Raw genomic sequence first — 16,715 nt, forward strand, 5'->3', positions numbered from 1 at the left:
GCTTGGTCACTGGGACTGGGTTCGAATCCCACTCGAGCCATGGATGTTTGTCGGTGTGCTGTCCTGTGTACAGGTAGAGCCCTTGCGACGGGCGGATCCCTCGTCCAAGGATTCCTACGGAATGTCTATACATCAGGCCAACAAAAAGTTGGGACCCCCACAGTGCTCAGGCACTTGAAGAATGGGTATCCAGTTTGTATATAGGGTATTTCAGAATGATTAAGATGGCTATATCTAATGTGCCAGTGCAGTTGGAATAATGAACTTTGTACATGTAGAGAAATAGTTTGTATTTATTTTGAGATACAGCCTTGTAGTTTCAGCAAGAGCTGTGATATTAGCATTGACAAAATACAAAACAAGAGCCTGTAGGTGATGTCTGGGGATCTTGATAACCAAGGTTTTGTTCAGATGGCTAAATATTGAGAAACGCTCAGCTGAATGAAAATCTGGTAGTGCAGCATCCTGTTGGAAGAGTGAACTGCTAAGAAAGCCCTCCCTCAGCTTGGGCCATAATCAGTGTTCAAATATATTGTAATTAAGTATCAGTTTCTTTGTAGAAGAATTGGATACAGCAATACACATTGTAATCAAAAGGACGTGTGAATCATGATTGTGATGTACATCCAGTGAAGTAACTACAGTGCTTAACCTATAAAGAGCAACATGTCCATTTTAGTACTGAGTTACTTATTGAACATTGTTATAAACATTAGCATATATATATATACTGCTACTTGGTGACAATTATGCCAGGCAACAAAATGGTATTTACCTCCTAGCACAAAAAAAAAAAAATAACCACAAACCCCGCGAATGGTTCAGTGGTACCTGGTAACTAGTTTGTCAAGGACATTTGCCTCATTCTATTTTCTTGCAAGAAGCAAGACTTTTTGAAATAGCGACTACGGCCTTTCAAATACTAAAAGAATCATTTAGTATTTTCTATTTGTTATCCATATGCTTTAATTGGAAAGGCTTGTGTCAAGTAACGAGAAGAATCCGTTCGCTGAAAGAAGATAACCTACCGTCCTCTAGCGGAAATTCGGTAAACACAATATGATGCTAGTTACAAAACAGCATTCTAGTTGTCAGTGGACGTGTGGCAGTGAAATGGGATGAATGCTGCATGTCTGCCAGACTACTATCAGCACCGTCATAGGTTATAAGTTGTTTCGGCGAAGTACAACTTCCACAAAATGTGAAAGGAGGTTTCCATTACGATGACAGCTGTGTCCAGTCTGGTCAGATTTATGTGCAACTGATGTTGCCAAACAAGACCAAAAATCTGTTCCAAGATCGTTGGCGGTAGGCAAAAGAGAAGACAGCAGTTGTGAAAATTCTCCATAACCGTCATCAAAAAATATGTAAGTTAATATTATTTTATAAGTACAAAATTAGTGTATCAGTAGATGGGACCGATGGTTCGGAAGGAGAGGGTTAGTGTACTTTTTTTTACCGGAAATGAGCCCATTTTGTGAACAAGTTTGGTTTCTACGTTCGAATAGACAAGCCATTGACCATACTTTAAAAATGATGGAAGTAAACATGTTTTGTGCTCATAAAATCGTGTAGCACAATACAAGAACTTGGATTTGTGTTCCATGAAAGTGCAATAATGATACAATGTAGTCTCACGGGCAATCAGCCGCGTCGGATGGCCGATAATGCCGACGTTTCGAGAGAGACATAGTATTTGATCCCTGATGATAAAGACCGAGATGACTGACGCAGCAGATGGCCCATGGAGACTTCATTGAATTTAGTCGCCGCGAAAGTTATATATCATGGTTCCTAGTGGACGAAGTGACATACAGAGCTATATGAGGCTTTAAGCCATTGAACATGTCATATGTATGTACCTAACCATCGACACTAAGTATATCACATTACTACTGATTTGTCACTCTTGTTTGGGCTTCGTGGGCAAGACTTATTCATCTTTAGGCTTTTGGCTGTCCTCGCAGACCATTAATGAAGAACTGACTCGGAGTTTTGTTGAACCGTTGGATTCTGGTACTAGATTTAGTTATCTCAAAAACAACATGCCGTTTGAAGAAAATATAGGTCTTTCCTGTATAAAATATTTGTCTTTCTATTGATCACTGCTTGCGTCTGCGTCTGTGTTCAGCACTGTGCTGGAATCAACACACTTGTATAAGTCTTAAAACAGTGTATTAACGGAAATATATTTCGATTTTAAAATACCATATTCAGGATGATTTCACGTGGAATGCGCTAACTACGCGCTTAAAATTAACATTAAAGTTGAACGAAATAAAGTTAAAAATTGGTTTAATGGGGCTATTAATATAGTAAACAGGCCCATTCGTTACATTTTTACAAATGTCTTCGGTCAGCAGGACATGTGTTGTATTGACTACGAGGCCTGAAAAAAATAATTCGGGTAAATTGCATGAGGATGTTTGAAGTGCGTAATTTGTAGCTCGAAGTTCGTGTGTTGGCCGGAGCTTTGGGCGTGAGCGTGGTGTTGACGGATGGCGTCTTGCGGTATAAAATTGGTTTCAGCGCACAGGCGGATGGTCGTGAGATATTTAAAGACGCTGTAATTTTTGTCATACTGACATAGTCCTGTATGTCACCGATCATTTGGAAAGCTAATGGAATTAAAGAGGAAGAAGCTAAGTCAGTTGAATTTAAGCTTATCGCATTTTATGAATCCCATATGGACTGATGAATTCTTTCCTTGGGGGAATTTATACTTTTCTGGTTATCATCGACGAAATGTAACATTCTATTTTTCATCTTTCTCTTCTCCGTGTCTCTTTATTCTTCTCTTCTTCAACCTCCGTTCTTTCTTGCTTTTTAACTGCATCCTGTTTATACCTACTCCCCTACACTTTCCTTTTATCTGTTTCCTTTCCCCTATCCTCATTTCTTCGTATCAGTCTGTCTCCTCCCTTTCTTTGCCTTCACTTTGTTATTCTGTACCTTCCTCTGTTCTGTCGTTCTGTTCACTCATTGTCTCATAACTTTTCCCCCTTTTTCCTTATTCTCTTTCTCTCCTGTCTTTTTCTGTCCTGCGCGTTCTCTTACTTCAGCCCTTCCTAGTCCATCTAATTCACCACCAGCTTCTGTTTCTCGCGTATTTCCTCGTGTGCTGTATCCCCATCGGTAAAATACAAAACAGAATGAATTTATTGTGTCTGTTGGACGGCGTTTATCATGGTGTCGAGGTCTGATAGTGGAAAATCCCCACGGAATCGCTGACGCGGGCTGTCGGAATAAGTTTTCACGCAAAATTTGCTATTGGTGTTCCTATAAACTGGCGAAATTTTCACGGATTTGTGAGGTTTTCTTTAGTTTACACGAAGTTTACTTTTATGGTTGATGAGTTACCGATTTCGTCGTGAAATTTCACAGCTTACAAGGCAGCAGCTTACCTCAAGTTTGTTTTACGGCCATTTAGGCTCGTTTCACACTGGCGATCGGTCGCCGGCGACCAGTCGCTGGACGACCACCGGGTAGAAAAGCTAAGTACGACCAATGGCCGCCGTCGACCAACAAGCAGTGAGCGACGCACAGGAGACCAACGACCACGAGATACATAGATGGCAATCACATGTTCACATTGCGGGCGACTCAGTCAGCGACCAGAGCTCAGAGAGGTGACATATCCATTGTTTCTTGTTTTCTCCCGTCTTGTTCATGTCACTCAAGTGATCAGGATATCATACGTTTTGATACTGAAAGATTTATTTCGGCTGTAGAGTCACGAAGAGCCATTTTTGACCTTGCAAGTCCCGATTATGCAAACAGGGAGTTGAAAAAAGGTCAGTGGGAAGAGGTTGTGGAATTGTTTGACGAATTTTTATCATTATAGTGATCTCCTCGACGTCCATACTGTTTGACTGCTTCCAAAGTTTTTTTTTTTTTTCCCTGAGGCCTCTGTCTGCGCTGGTCGCCCTGCTGGTCTCCTCGTTTGGTCGCTGATGGTTTTGGTCGTTCAGCTGAACGACCGGTCGACAGTGTGAAACGGCCCTTACGTAAACCATGCAGCGACCCAGCGTCACTGGTTGTTAGTAGGAAGACGAATTTACATTTCAAATGCCTCAGCCATAAATTGAGACAACACGTTGGTGTCTATTAACAAATTATGTATGAGGGTGTGTGCTGTATTAATTTGGCTTTTGTAACACAGTAATGAACTATCGGGTTCCGTAAAGGGGTTTTAAACTTCGTTAATATCTGAGTAATTATTAGTTTTATTAAGAAGGATTTTACTGCATGGAATTAATACTTGGGGATGTGTCAATCGAAATGAAGTTTCATGTTGATACCATAACTGGTTCATATCGACATTGAATCTTTTTATTAGTTTAAACAATTTTCATTTTTCCAGCACCTAATTATCGTGTCTTAAACATATTTTGCTATTGTTTGTATCACAGATTGTCATGCATACATTTACATTGAAATGTGAAGTTACACTACTAATTAAAACGTTCTTTTTAAATATCAGTGATACAATTGGGCGATATTTTATAGCCGAATGTCTGTGTTTTTCGTCTCCAATGCTGATATGCTCTTGATGCCACTCCGTATAACCTGTTACAAATGATGGCGTTCCATTCTGTTCATCCGGATGTACATTGCCCGGGGTGTACACGGAGTTCCATCAACGACGATTATCAGTCCGACTTCATAAATACCAGTTCCATATATTACAGTTATTGGCAGATTTCACAGCATTAATTACAATGCCCGCTCGTTAACTGCCCCAGCGTCATACGGAAGACAGATTCACGAGGTTGAATATTCGTTAAATTTGTATTTAAGAATGAATGCCGTGAGGAACATGTCATTGTTTTCATGCCACACGAGAATTGTCGGTAGTTATATAAGAAACGTTGGAATAGAGTAGAAAACTCGGTATTATCCAATGGAAAACGACAAAAATAACGAAGAAAATTCAGGAATGGAAGTTGGTGTTACCATATCAAAATATTTTCCTCAGCTCTTTAACCGAAAATTACGAAGGGGGTCACATGCAAGCATTCGGGAAATCCAAACGTTTCCAGACCCTTATCCAGGGATTCTTTCTCCTGCTGCTAAGGGGACTGAGGCGTGAAGCTGACTACAAATATATATATCTAATGCTGAGGTCGAGAATGTGTTGACTGAAACAACTGTATCATTCTTTGGAAATGACTAGCCTGAATCTTCATGTTTAATTCAGTGAGTTGTTGGCTCATGTTGAAGAAAGGGCTGTGATACTCTCACGCAGCCTAAATCGATTTCCACGTACACTGTGCTTAACGCACGATACTATGCCTTTGTTTTCAGTCGTTCTGATACGTCATAGCAACTACTGTTGGGACCACATTCCTTGCTGAGCTTCGTGGTGCTGTGAATGTCCATTCGGCACGGCCTGGTCAATGCACGGAACGGTCAGGTAGCATGATGGCTGTTTTAAAAAAAAACGATTTTGTTGTCAACTGTATCAATGTAGGGGTTCACCATAAAGATAATTTTGGGCGCGGGTGGGGAAAATTATATTTATCGCAGAATCGTTAAAGGATAGCACTAACAATGTCTACAACATAAATTTTATAGTTTTAACTGCTTATTGCGATTTTAAACAACGAAATGTTTTTTAAACGGATATAAAAAGCGTGTAGGTTCTCGCACAGTGGTTATACCTTTGCTCTTTACCCCGTGATCAGAACTCGCAAGTAATCTGTTCCCTACAGTACTATACAGGGTTATTCATAATTCCCTGACACATTACAAAAATCGCTAGACTTGAATGGTGCAATGGATGGTAACATAGGACATGCCGATAGAAAGACTCTCCAAGTTTATTTTACATACCTCATAAATGCTCTATGTGTCCGCCATTTGTGACGCAGCAGACGTTAAGCCGACAATCCATTTCCACCCATACCCGCTGCGGCATGTCACGATCGATTTGTGAGATGGTAACGATGACTCGTCTTCGTAGTTCAGGCAGATCCCGTGGCAGAGGCGGTACAAGGACCTGGTCCTTAATGTACCCCCATAAAAAGAAATCATGTGACGTCAGGTCAGGTGATCGGGGTGGCCAATGAAGCAGCGCATGGTTATCGAGCATTTATGAGGTATGTAAAATAAACTTGGAGAGTTTCTCTTTCTATCGGCATGTCCTATGTTGCTATCCATTGCACCATTGAAGACAAGCGATTTTTGTAATGTGTCAGGGAATTATGAATAACCCTGTATATTCCCAGGACAGTTCGCGATACTTCGGGAGACAATGGTAGACTCTTATGCGTGTATGCGTCCAGGTGTTTACGCACATGGTATAGGCCTTGTGATATGTTCCAATTCAGAATTGCTTCCAAAATTATGACTTTGTTTGTCATTGGACGAATGATTATCCAGTCGCAAGGCCTGTACTGCACAGTTAACACAACACAGAAAGACGTTGACAAACATCCACACTTTGAGTGGGGTTCAAACCCACGATCCCAGTTTCCAAGACCCACGCTTCAGACCACGCGGTCACTGAGATTAAACAAATGTGATTGCCATGGATAAAATCGACGATAGTATATCGTGATAGAGAGTCTCGCCTCGTTTGTCACTGTAGAGTCACGGCTTTGGCGATTCACGAGGCGCGTGCTTGGGGCGCCATGTTGCTGGCAGCGGTCGATGTAGTGAGGCAGTCTGTGTTTTGTCCATTGCAGTTAGAGCATGGAGCGCGGTTAAGCGCTGCAGGTCAAGACGTGTGCGCCTCTAGGACGGAACACCGTCGTTGTCACTTTAATCTACAGATATCCGTAAGTCAAACCTTGATATGAACTTAGCCTAAGGTTAATCGTGTTCGCAAGTGTCTTTGTTGTCTTTGAGTTTCATAATTTGAATTTTTTAAAATCCCGTTTGCTTCTAAGACTCTTTCTGTTATTTTGTAAGGTTGTAAAACGTTTCTCGTACTTTGAAAGAAGAACACACATTACAAGTGTTTGAAAACAAATGTATACCTAATACACCCTTCGATGATGTGGAAAAATTAAAAACGAACAGTAAATATTTAATAAATTGAAATTTCACTCGCGAAGAAATTAAGAGCAAATTATATTTTGGGAATTTTTTCTCTCAAGCAGTTAAGAACCGATTGTATTCGTAAGTGAGACGATGTGACGGGAGACTCAATAAAACTGCGGACTGGGGATCCTGTATTCTTGACCAAATATTTTTAAATCAAGGAAGATGAGATGGGTAGGGCGTGTAGCGCGATTCTTCATACGAGACATACGTACACAATTTTGGTTGCGAAGAGGGAAGGAAACAAACGACACGGAAGACGTAGGCAAACGTAGAAGTATAATATTAAAGTGGACCTAATAAAAGTAGTCTGCGACTGTGTGGTCTATATTCATGTGGTCAATTGTAGATGCCAGCGCGCCGGTGGGCTTTTATGAATCATCGGGCTCCAATACAGGCGGGAAACTTTTGAAGGACTGAGTTAGTTGAATAGAAAGTGCTCAAGAAAATATTTGAACTTAGGTGAGATGGAGTAGCCTACATACGATTGGATTGTGAACAACTTGTAGATTTATACAGGTCAAATAGTATAGGAGTATGTTTAAATATACAATAAATATAAGTCCTTGGATGCTTCGTCTTTGAGGTGTGGTCCATTTTATTTTGAAAGGAGGAGGATAAAAAATAATGTGTAAACCCTTCAACAGGAAAGCGGTTTTTTTTAATAAATTGCTGATTACGTTAAAATTTACTCTTTTGATAAAAAAAAATTCAAGAAATTCTTAAAGTGTTGTTGTGTTTTCATACAGCGCACTGCGCGTCTCATTAAAGATTGTCGGACGCGCCAATAAATTCCAGGCGTGTTAAGAATTAACTCGCTCCATCATGATTTGCCAATGCATAGACAGCACTGTCAGGGTCTTTTCTGTTTAAATGGGCCTTATCTCGAAAACAAAGACTCCAAGATTATCCAGACATTTTTCGTTTCTGTACACAGAACAAACACCCAAGATGGTGTCGCATATTTAAAAATACCCGTTTTGTTGGTGTTGGTCTTCTGGGTTGTAATGCCGCTGTAGTCTGGAGGCAATGTGTTTCTACCAAACGTCGGTATATCCCGTCTGACCAAAAATTAGCGATTTCTGAGGAGGACGCCCGTGAATGTTTACATCATACAAGGGAGAGGCTGCAAGCACTGTACCTACTGTACAGCGTAAGTCAACAAGGCGGAAACTCCGAAATCTTCCATTGCCAGTTCCTGGTAAAACGGGATACATATGTTTGTACCTAAAAGTTCTCACGATGTCACTGTCCAAAAGACAAACATCAGCATATTTATCGCTACTGATGAGTACCTCAAATATCATATAGCCTGAATTTTATTACTTTTTTTTCAAATCCGTATTTTATACCTACTTCGCTGTTGACAAAACTACATGTAGACCAAGTTCATTTCAGTAAGTCACACACCGTCAATCATGTTTTGTTCTCAGGCTTTCTATGTTCATAGTAATATTCTTTGCTGTGTTTCGTAGTAATGGCATGTCAAGTCAGGTTTTCCCATTAAACTTAACAAGCCGGAAAACCGAGATACGACACTCGCCAAGTTCTTTATTAAATCGACCGAAACTTATTTTAGCTTAAATTACTGCGAGACTTTAGAATAAAACGCTATAATGCAATGTTGAATATTTATGCACATTACTAACAACATATGTAATGGACTCTATTATAATCTCAACGTGTTTAGTTCGAATCTGAGCCGAGTATATATTATCCTGTCTTAAGGTCTTTTGCACCTCAATTTCTTCAGCCAAATTCCTAGATGCAACTGAAGATTGTACGTGTAATGCGCTATAATTAAACAAGACTGAAGACAAATATTATAAATAAACAAATAACATATAAATAAATCTGATTTTTTTCAGCACAAATAGGCTTAATACTCAGAAGAAACCTGGACAGTCGGTGGTGTCATTTTTATAAATTCAGTAGACGCCTATTTTTTTATTTTAATTCACCCCAAAGCTGTTTCATACGTTAGGGACTTCGTGGGCTTATATCAAGGTCCCCACTGAGGTTCATTGTTAAAAGATATTCTGACAATCTTTATTTCCCTTCTCTTCACACATTAATTTTTTAAACTTCGTACATATTCCTAGTTCTTATTCTGTTTCTATTTGTACAAAAAATAAACAGGTCTAGTTAGCAAATGATAATACTTTATTAAAAACTGTGATATTAAATTGAAACACTCTTCACTTATTCTGCACAAATGTTATCCGAAATCACCACATACACTACGTATATCGTTGGGAGATTGGTATATATAGTTACCAGACGGGAGGAGGCTTTGTTTCAGATTAGTAGCAGAACAATATGCAATACTATGTATTCGTAAAAACATTTCTTTTCAAATTACTTACGATGTAGGAAGTCTTACGTTCAAACAATATGCCTGACGTTAATGGTTATTCTCTATAAAGTTAAATGCATTTTTTTTTAACGACAACTGATCAACTGCAAAAACGTTCAGTACTGTCATATATGGCAAAAGACTGCAATTTATTTATTATTAATACCGTCAATATTAAACTTTAATACTATTTATACCACCGTAGCCTCATTAAAATATTTAACATTAAAGCCCTACCCCCACTAACGCTATTATTTCTGATGTTAGTTAACGTTAGGAATCGTTTACTTAAGTGTTGTTTAATAATTACATTTTATTTTACTTTGAAAATAATTAACCTTGGGCTAAAGTAATGTTTGGAAAGCATTGTCTATGCGTTATAAAAGTAATGGACGTACCTGTCCAAGTATAGAGGAAAACTAGAATATTTTTGGCTCTGAATATCGTGTTGGGATATGCCGTTCGAGGAGCCGACAATTATTTTATTGAATTAAGTACCAATTATCGATTGTGGCCTTCTGGGTTATGATATCGTGGTAACCGCCTACAAAATTACAAGACGTCTCAACCCTGAAGACCACAACTGATATTTCACCTTCGTGAGAATCTCAAATGTTAAAAATAAAAATACTGCATTTAAAGATGCAGCGAATCTTACTGTGATGACAAAAAGCCTTACATGTATTGATTTCGTAATAGCTAATAAAGTTTTACTACTTGTTACATCGTTGTGTGACCACAGTGGTTGTGTTGTGCTTTATCTCTCTTTTCGAGTGCGCAACTCCAACACGAAGATACATTTTTTATCCGATATAATTATACGATTCGTTAGCCAAACATTTTAGTGACTCTCACCCATGTCTGTAAATTAGAGACGCCATTGTGGCACATGCATACGAAGTGGTTGGGTGAGGGGTCGTTTGAAACTCACGGATTACCTTTTTATGACAGTTTTTTTTTATTTCTTGCCAATTGTGAATTCGTGTTTTTAAAAATTATATTTGTTCTTGTACTTAACTAATCACCTTACCATGAAAATGTATGGGGGAGTGAAAATATAGTTCAAAGCAAATTTCGACACTAGATATAAGATGACCGATGACTTAGATACTTGCCGCTTCATCCCCGGGGGTAAGAATCTCACTAATGGCTCGCTTGACGCCAGAAACTGCCCGAATGCTGTTTCCGTCTCTCTGTTCACGTTGTTAGAATTGAGTTCCTTATGGCGATAAAGATGTTGATGTTGATCTTCTGGATATAAAGCTGTGTGGACGTGAAAGAAGGTTCCAGCATGTTGTAGGAACATACTATCTTCATCTTCTTGGCTTCAAATTACGAAGACCAGCAACGGCAAAACTCTAGTCGTCCAGCCTGTACCCTGTCTGTTTCCCTACAGTTGCTTCCCTGTTTCTACATATATATATATATATATATATATATATAAAATTGAACGACGCTAGTAAGAATTTACTAAATATAAACTTCTCGTAATTTGTTCGAGGATATTTCGATGTATTATCTTCGTTTATAAGTAGCCTCAAATTTACTGCTCTTTTTGAGTTGTGATGCCATGAAGTCTTTTAAGTAGTCGCCAACGGATCGGAGGAAAGTAACGTCTTCACCTTCGGTGGAGAAGAGGCGAAACGTTGGTAACTACTCACAGGAATAAACATCACCATCTACAAGACGGCAATCTACATTTTAATCAAAGTAAAAACCTCAAGTCTCAAACTGTAATTAAATAATTGTTTTTCTCATTCGCCGGGAGTAGAAAGAAGCTGCGGTCCAGCCTGTTTTTTTATTCGATTTAATTGTCGCTATCACAACCAAAACTGTTAAAATCGGATTAAAATTCATTTCATCCGACGACGTCTTTGGCCAAGAGGATTAATCTAATGCATAAGCATAATCGACTTAAGATATTTTTTTCGATATATCTCGTTTCATGTTTCCAATCATATGAATCGGAAACCAATTACAGAGACTGTGGTTTTTGTTCAGTTCGCAGTTGTTATTCATTCCTGAGGGTACGTTCATACATCACCTGCTCGATGCGGAAACAAAGCAGAGTCCTTTCTTTATATCTCTTAAATGATAGTTGCTAGGTAACTCGGCGATACAGCTTTGTATCAGGGATACACAAACCGATGTTGTGCCTATGAATAGCATGGTCAGACATATTTTATCTGGCAGTGCGTGGAACATGAATTTTCAAACACTGGCGTATTTACTGTACAAATTTAATAGTAACATTACTTGCACTTTATTATCACTCTGACTATCAGACTTCGTAGAATGAAGAATAGTTGGAGGTGAGTAGTTAAATTTATGCACCAATCGCTTTACGAATCGGAAAAGAAGTTGGTTCATCGCCGAGACACCACGGACACTGTGGAAGTTAAAATGATGCTATAGCCAGTCTGCTCTGGAAGAATAAAGTAGTCCTCTGGTAACCATAGCTAATTTAATCACATTAGTTGTCTGTGTACAGTGTCATTAAATTGTTTATTTGAGACCTGTGATCAGTCCTATGGAGAGTCCTATTTGGAAGAGAATTTCCCCAATAGATTCACAGTGTGTAATCGCGAGACTGGAAAACAGAATCAAAATCGGTGTATCACTGTGCAGCTGTGGCCGTGGAAAATGAAATAACGTGTTCCGACATGAAGGTAACCATTAAAGCATACGAACTCGAACCCTACTAGAGTTTATTTCATAATCCCGATGCAAATATTAGCACACTGCAACGAATGTATCCCTCCGCCAGGCCGATATCTGATCATGCATAGCAGTATCCCCGCACGCTTGGTGTTTGTAGAATGTACACGCTCATAATTTGTGGCAAAATTCTTGTACTTTAAAAACATATTTTTGTTAGTTTGTTGTAGAGTTTATGTCACGCGTGTTTAATAAAATATGTGGGTCTATCGTTGAGAAATCGTGTAGGAATCGAACCAAAAGCATCAACGTTATAGGATCTGAGATGGCGAGCTAAAATATATGGCCACTCGAAAATAATGTTACAGTTTTGGACAGTATAATCTTTCTTACTTGCTTTACCCTCCTGCCCCTCTAAAACCCTCAATATCTACTGCTAACGGACTTTTCACAACTTAAAGAATTCAATTTGTGAATCTTGTACAAATTTGTATGACATCCTGTTCTTTCCGAAGTTCAAATATTAGGTTCAGTATTTTGTTTTTAAACAACGATAGACCAAACGACAGCCCTTTGCTCTGTTTTTACTTTGCTGTAGAGTCAAAGTCGTCCTTGTATTAAAGCACCGCACCAATGAGATGTACGTATGTGAGTGCATCTTTTACCTCAGCACTTGGAAAAGGTAGTGAGCGGTCGACTTCACGCTCCGACATAAATACGTTTTGACATGTTCTATTCCCTCGGTGCTACACGTGGATTTCGTGTTGAAAAGAGAAGCCTTGGTTAACCAAATTTAATAATTTTCCTTCTGTCTTCCACTTTTATCGCATTTTAGTTGCTGTCTTGCGTTTTACCTTCATTTATCGCTAAGACGTTACACTTGCTGAATACATAATGAAATAACAAATAATTTATGACTTTGCAGTGTGATATATGTAGTGAGATTAGGTTTGTAATGTTCATCACGTTTTCAAAACAGCAAAGGAGGCTTCTGGAAAATACGCATTCCAAGAACAATTTATCGCTATTTTATTTTTTACCTGCTTTCTACATCCTTGCTTATAAACTTAATGTTTTATCTTCCGTTTAAATGAAACACAATAATCTACTCCGTTACAATTAGGCAAATCGCCCAATTTATATTGTTAGGTCTGTGCTGGATTAAAGGCGAACGAAATAACGGAAATTTTGCAAGTCTACTTCTTTGAAAACATTCTGTACCAGACCGATTGGTAGGTACGCTTATACGTGACGTAGAAAGGGGTGTTATTTTTCCATGTGGCGCCTATCTGACGTCTCCCGCATCCCGCTACATACTACAGATACTTACACAAAGTATACCACCCACCAGACGCCTTTTAACGCGTCTCGTGTCGTCCCAGACTTAGCGCCAACATGTGTAAACTCTTACCAAATGACGTACCGTAAATGGTCACTATTCTTTCGAAGTAGGGGATGCCGGATTCGAATCCCGGCAAGCATATCCGAGGGTTTTTATGGTTTTTCTGTTTCTCCAGCGGAATTCTGCTAAGAAAAGGTTTAGGAAGCAATTTAATAAATACATATATTATGACTATACGTTAAATTTGTCTTACACAACCCGAAAGTTTATGGATGCCGTGTCGCCATGTTTGTAAATGTTCGTGTCACGTAATTTATTTAGTTTTAAACAATATTTTATATTACTGGCTCAAATGGTCCGTTAGTTATGAACATAAACAAAACTTTTCGGACTGTCGCCATGTTGTTCTTTGATATTCTAGAAAAAATAAATCTCAGCTAAAGTTGGATATGCTTTGAAGATGTATTGCTACATATAATTTCAAGGTCCCTTGTTCTTCTGTCGTGTTATTAATACTGATAAGAAAGAAACAAAAATTACGATGTTATGGTTGCTTACAGTGGCATAACATTTATACAAAATGTTGTGAAAGTCGGTTAATTTGTTAAAAATTTAGAAGTGACGCACACGGAAAGCATGGAGACCTAATAAACCTCATTGTTTTACCTTGAGGAAGAAAAATAAGTTAAAATTTAAACGATCATTTCCTTCAGCGACCTTCCCAATTCAACATTCATAATTATTCAGTGGGAAGTGAAAATTCGTGTCCCGCGCCGTAGCCGCGCGGTCTGAGGCATTATGCTTCGGACCGGCGATACGGAATGCGCGCTGGTTCGAGTCTCGGGGGAAAAAGAAATTTTCTCATGAGCTTTCGACCGGTGCCAACCCAGCATCGTGAGGAAATTGGGGAGGTACAATGAGTAGCGTAATCCGGTCAGGAAAGCTAGCAATGGCTGGGGGTTCGTCGTGCTGACCACACGTCACTCTATATCTGGTTGGATGATCGTTCACCTCTGCTTAGGCATGTGGACGTGAGGCCAGCAGCCAGCTAGTCGGCTTTGGCTCTCTGGAGCTGTTACGCCACGGATTTAATTTAATTTTAATTAGTGAAAATTCGTTGTTAAATAAATATTAAGAAGTCATTTCAATTAAGCGTTAAATTCGTACTCACTTATAAGAGTTTTACTGCCCACGTTCTGTATCTGTAGGTCCATTTATATTTGTGTTTAGAAAATGTAGTTTCTTAGTTTATGTAATTACCCTTTCCCAACTACGTAGGTTATACAGAGTAGAATGCAAGGCGATTGTCTGTGATGTAAAGACATGCGTAGGGAAGCCGTCGTTGTCTGTTTTAAGGTAATCTCATCTGTTGCTTGAGGTACGGAAAAAGACCATGAAAAGTATCAGTGTGAAAGCCGATCTTAAGGACGAAGGACCTTCCAGATTTTTAGAGGCAGTGTTAATCCTCAAGCATGGTGTTGTGTACACGTCGACAATTTCACTTTTAAACTTGGCAGTGCAAAGATTATTCACAAGCATACCCCATGATCTATACTCTAACTTGTGAAAGGTTCATACATTTGGAAAACAAAGGTTTTTTTTGTAAGATTTGAGGTTTTCACAGCGGTGAGTATGAAGATTTCTGTCTTCTGGGTTACGCTGTGTAGTCTACTGTACCTTGGCTTATTCTGTCTTGGTTCTATAGACATTGTATTATGCAGGAAGAATATATTGCGACTACACCAGGGTACAGCCTTTTCACTATGGGCAATCACTGCATTGGTTGCCACCTTTCCTCGTCAGTCAGCTATGATGATATTGTGACTGCAGCAGTGTCGTAGAGTGACGGAGGCAGTATGACCTCAGAAACGTTGGTAAACATCGACCATACTACACGACGCAACAACCCAGAAGACAGAAATCTTCAAATGCTTTTTTCTATCTGATTTGAACTCGTTATTGGTTTTAAGGGTTTAGTTTCGCGTTCGAATGGCTCCGGTTCTAAAGGCTTATTCAGATGTACAATAAGTGTCCAATCAGAACCAGATTTTCTATTGCAAATGCGATGCCCACCTTGTCATATTCGTTTCTTTGAAACTGTAGGAAGTTCTTGTTAGTTCTTACCAGAGCGGTGATATACAAGGTGTCTGAAAAAGATGTATATAAGCAGCAACTTTGGTGACCGCTTGTCAGTCACCGCTGTCATCTGTGTCACGAAGCTAACGGTGGTCATTTTGAACACCTACACCATCACCTACGCATCATCGTCAGAAATCTTCAAACATTTACAATACTGAACTTGTTTCACGGCATTTACAACCATACGTTAAAATAGGTATTCGAAAATTTGTAACACAGACAAAATATGTATTATCCTTACAAACGTATTGCATGGAATTAAACCTCTTGATCCTCTGCTGTTATTGGGACTCGAAAGCAGAGTCACTGTAAGGCATGCGGTACTCCTACAAAATCTAATTCCGTTCGAAGAAAATTTATATTTTTTACGTCTGTTGTATTATTTTATTTTGCAGACAGATATTTACATGCGCCCTATATTTATACCGCTGTAATAGATTTATAGCTGTTGGATAAAACAGTAAAACTGAGTTCTGAAAGACTCTGTAGTGCTTCCGAAGCAGTAATGTGATTGATACGTCAGACGTAGTTCTTATGTGTTTCGAAGTTCATACACAAGTGGTTCTGGGACTTTTTGGTTGAAGAGCTGTGCATTGTCTTGTAACATTATGTGGGACTACATTACTCTGTCACGTCTCCCTCACATCTGTATTCACATAATGTTAAGGTAATGGTCCACGCATTCTTGACCTTGGCACTAGATTGTGGGTAATGGTCAATATTACGCTCAGGGCAGTTGCCCCAGGGTTTCTGGGATAGGCAGATGGGTGGACTCATGTGTCGGAGAAAAATCCCTGTCCCCAGCTGAAAACGTTCTCCGATCGACATAACCGTACTGATTTTATTGACTGAATGTGAAACAGAAATTAAACCACCTTTTCTTTGCCTTCGATTTTCTGTGCATAACGTAAGATGTAATTAATATCTATGTGGAGACCTAAAATCAAGTACCCAACACAGTGTGATAATTTATTTTCTGGAAGTAACTTCCATTTTTTAAGTAACTGAATGTAAACAATTTTAAATTTTGAAGATTGTTGTTTTCTGGGTTGTTGCGCCGTGTATTCTGGTAGAAGATTGCCGTCGTATCAGAGGTCCTTGCTGCCTCCATCTTCAGGCCGATGACCCAGAAGACAGCAATCTTCAGATTCGCCGCCGTGAAAATCTCAAATC

General features: G+C 39.2%; 1 protein-coding gene across 5 annotated transcripts in view; it reads left to right on the plus strand.

Moving 5' to 3' along the window:
• Positions 1-1,085: 1,085 nt before the first annotated feature.
• Positions 1,086-16,715, plus strand: part of Sytalpha (Synaptotagmin alpha) — a 120,945-nt gene continuing 105,315 nt past the window's right edge. For 2 of the 5 annotated variants that reach the window (XM_087352297.1, XM_087352295.1), the window contains exon 1: positions 1,086-1,367. The gene's annotated coding sequence lies outside the window, so the exon portion shown is untranslated. Of the gene's footprint in view, positions 1,368-6,652; positions 6,783-16,715 lie in introns of those variants that run through there. The other 3 variants (XM_087352296.1, XM_087352298.1, XM_087352294.1) reach the window with 2 other exon arrangements.

This window comes from Zootermopsis nevadensis, unplaced genomic scaffold, assembly GCF_977971745.1.
Source record: "Zootermopsis nevadensis isolate Lab colony 2312 unplaced genomic scaffold, Znev_1.0 Znev_ptg000021l, whole genome shotgun sequence".
Classification (NCBI taxonomy): Eukaryota; Metazoa; Arthropoda; class Insecta; order Blattodea; family Termopsidae; genus Zootermopsis; species Zootermopsis nevadensis.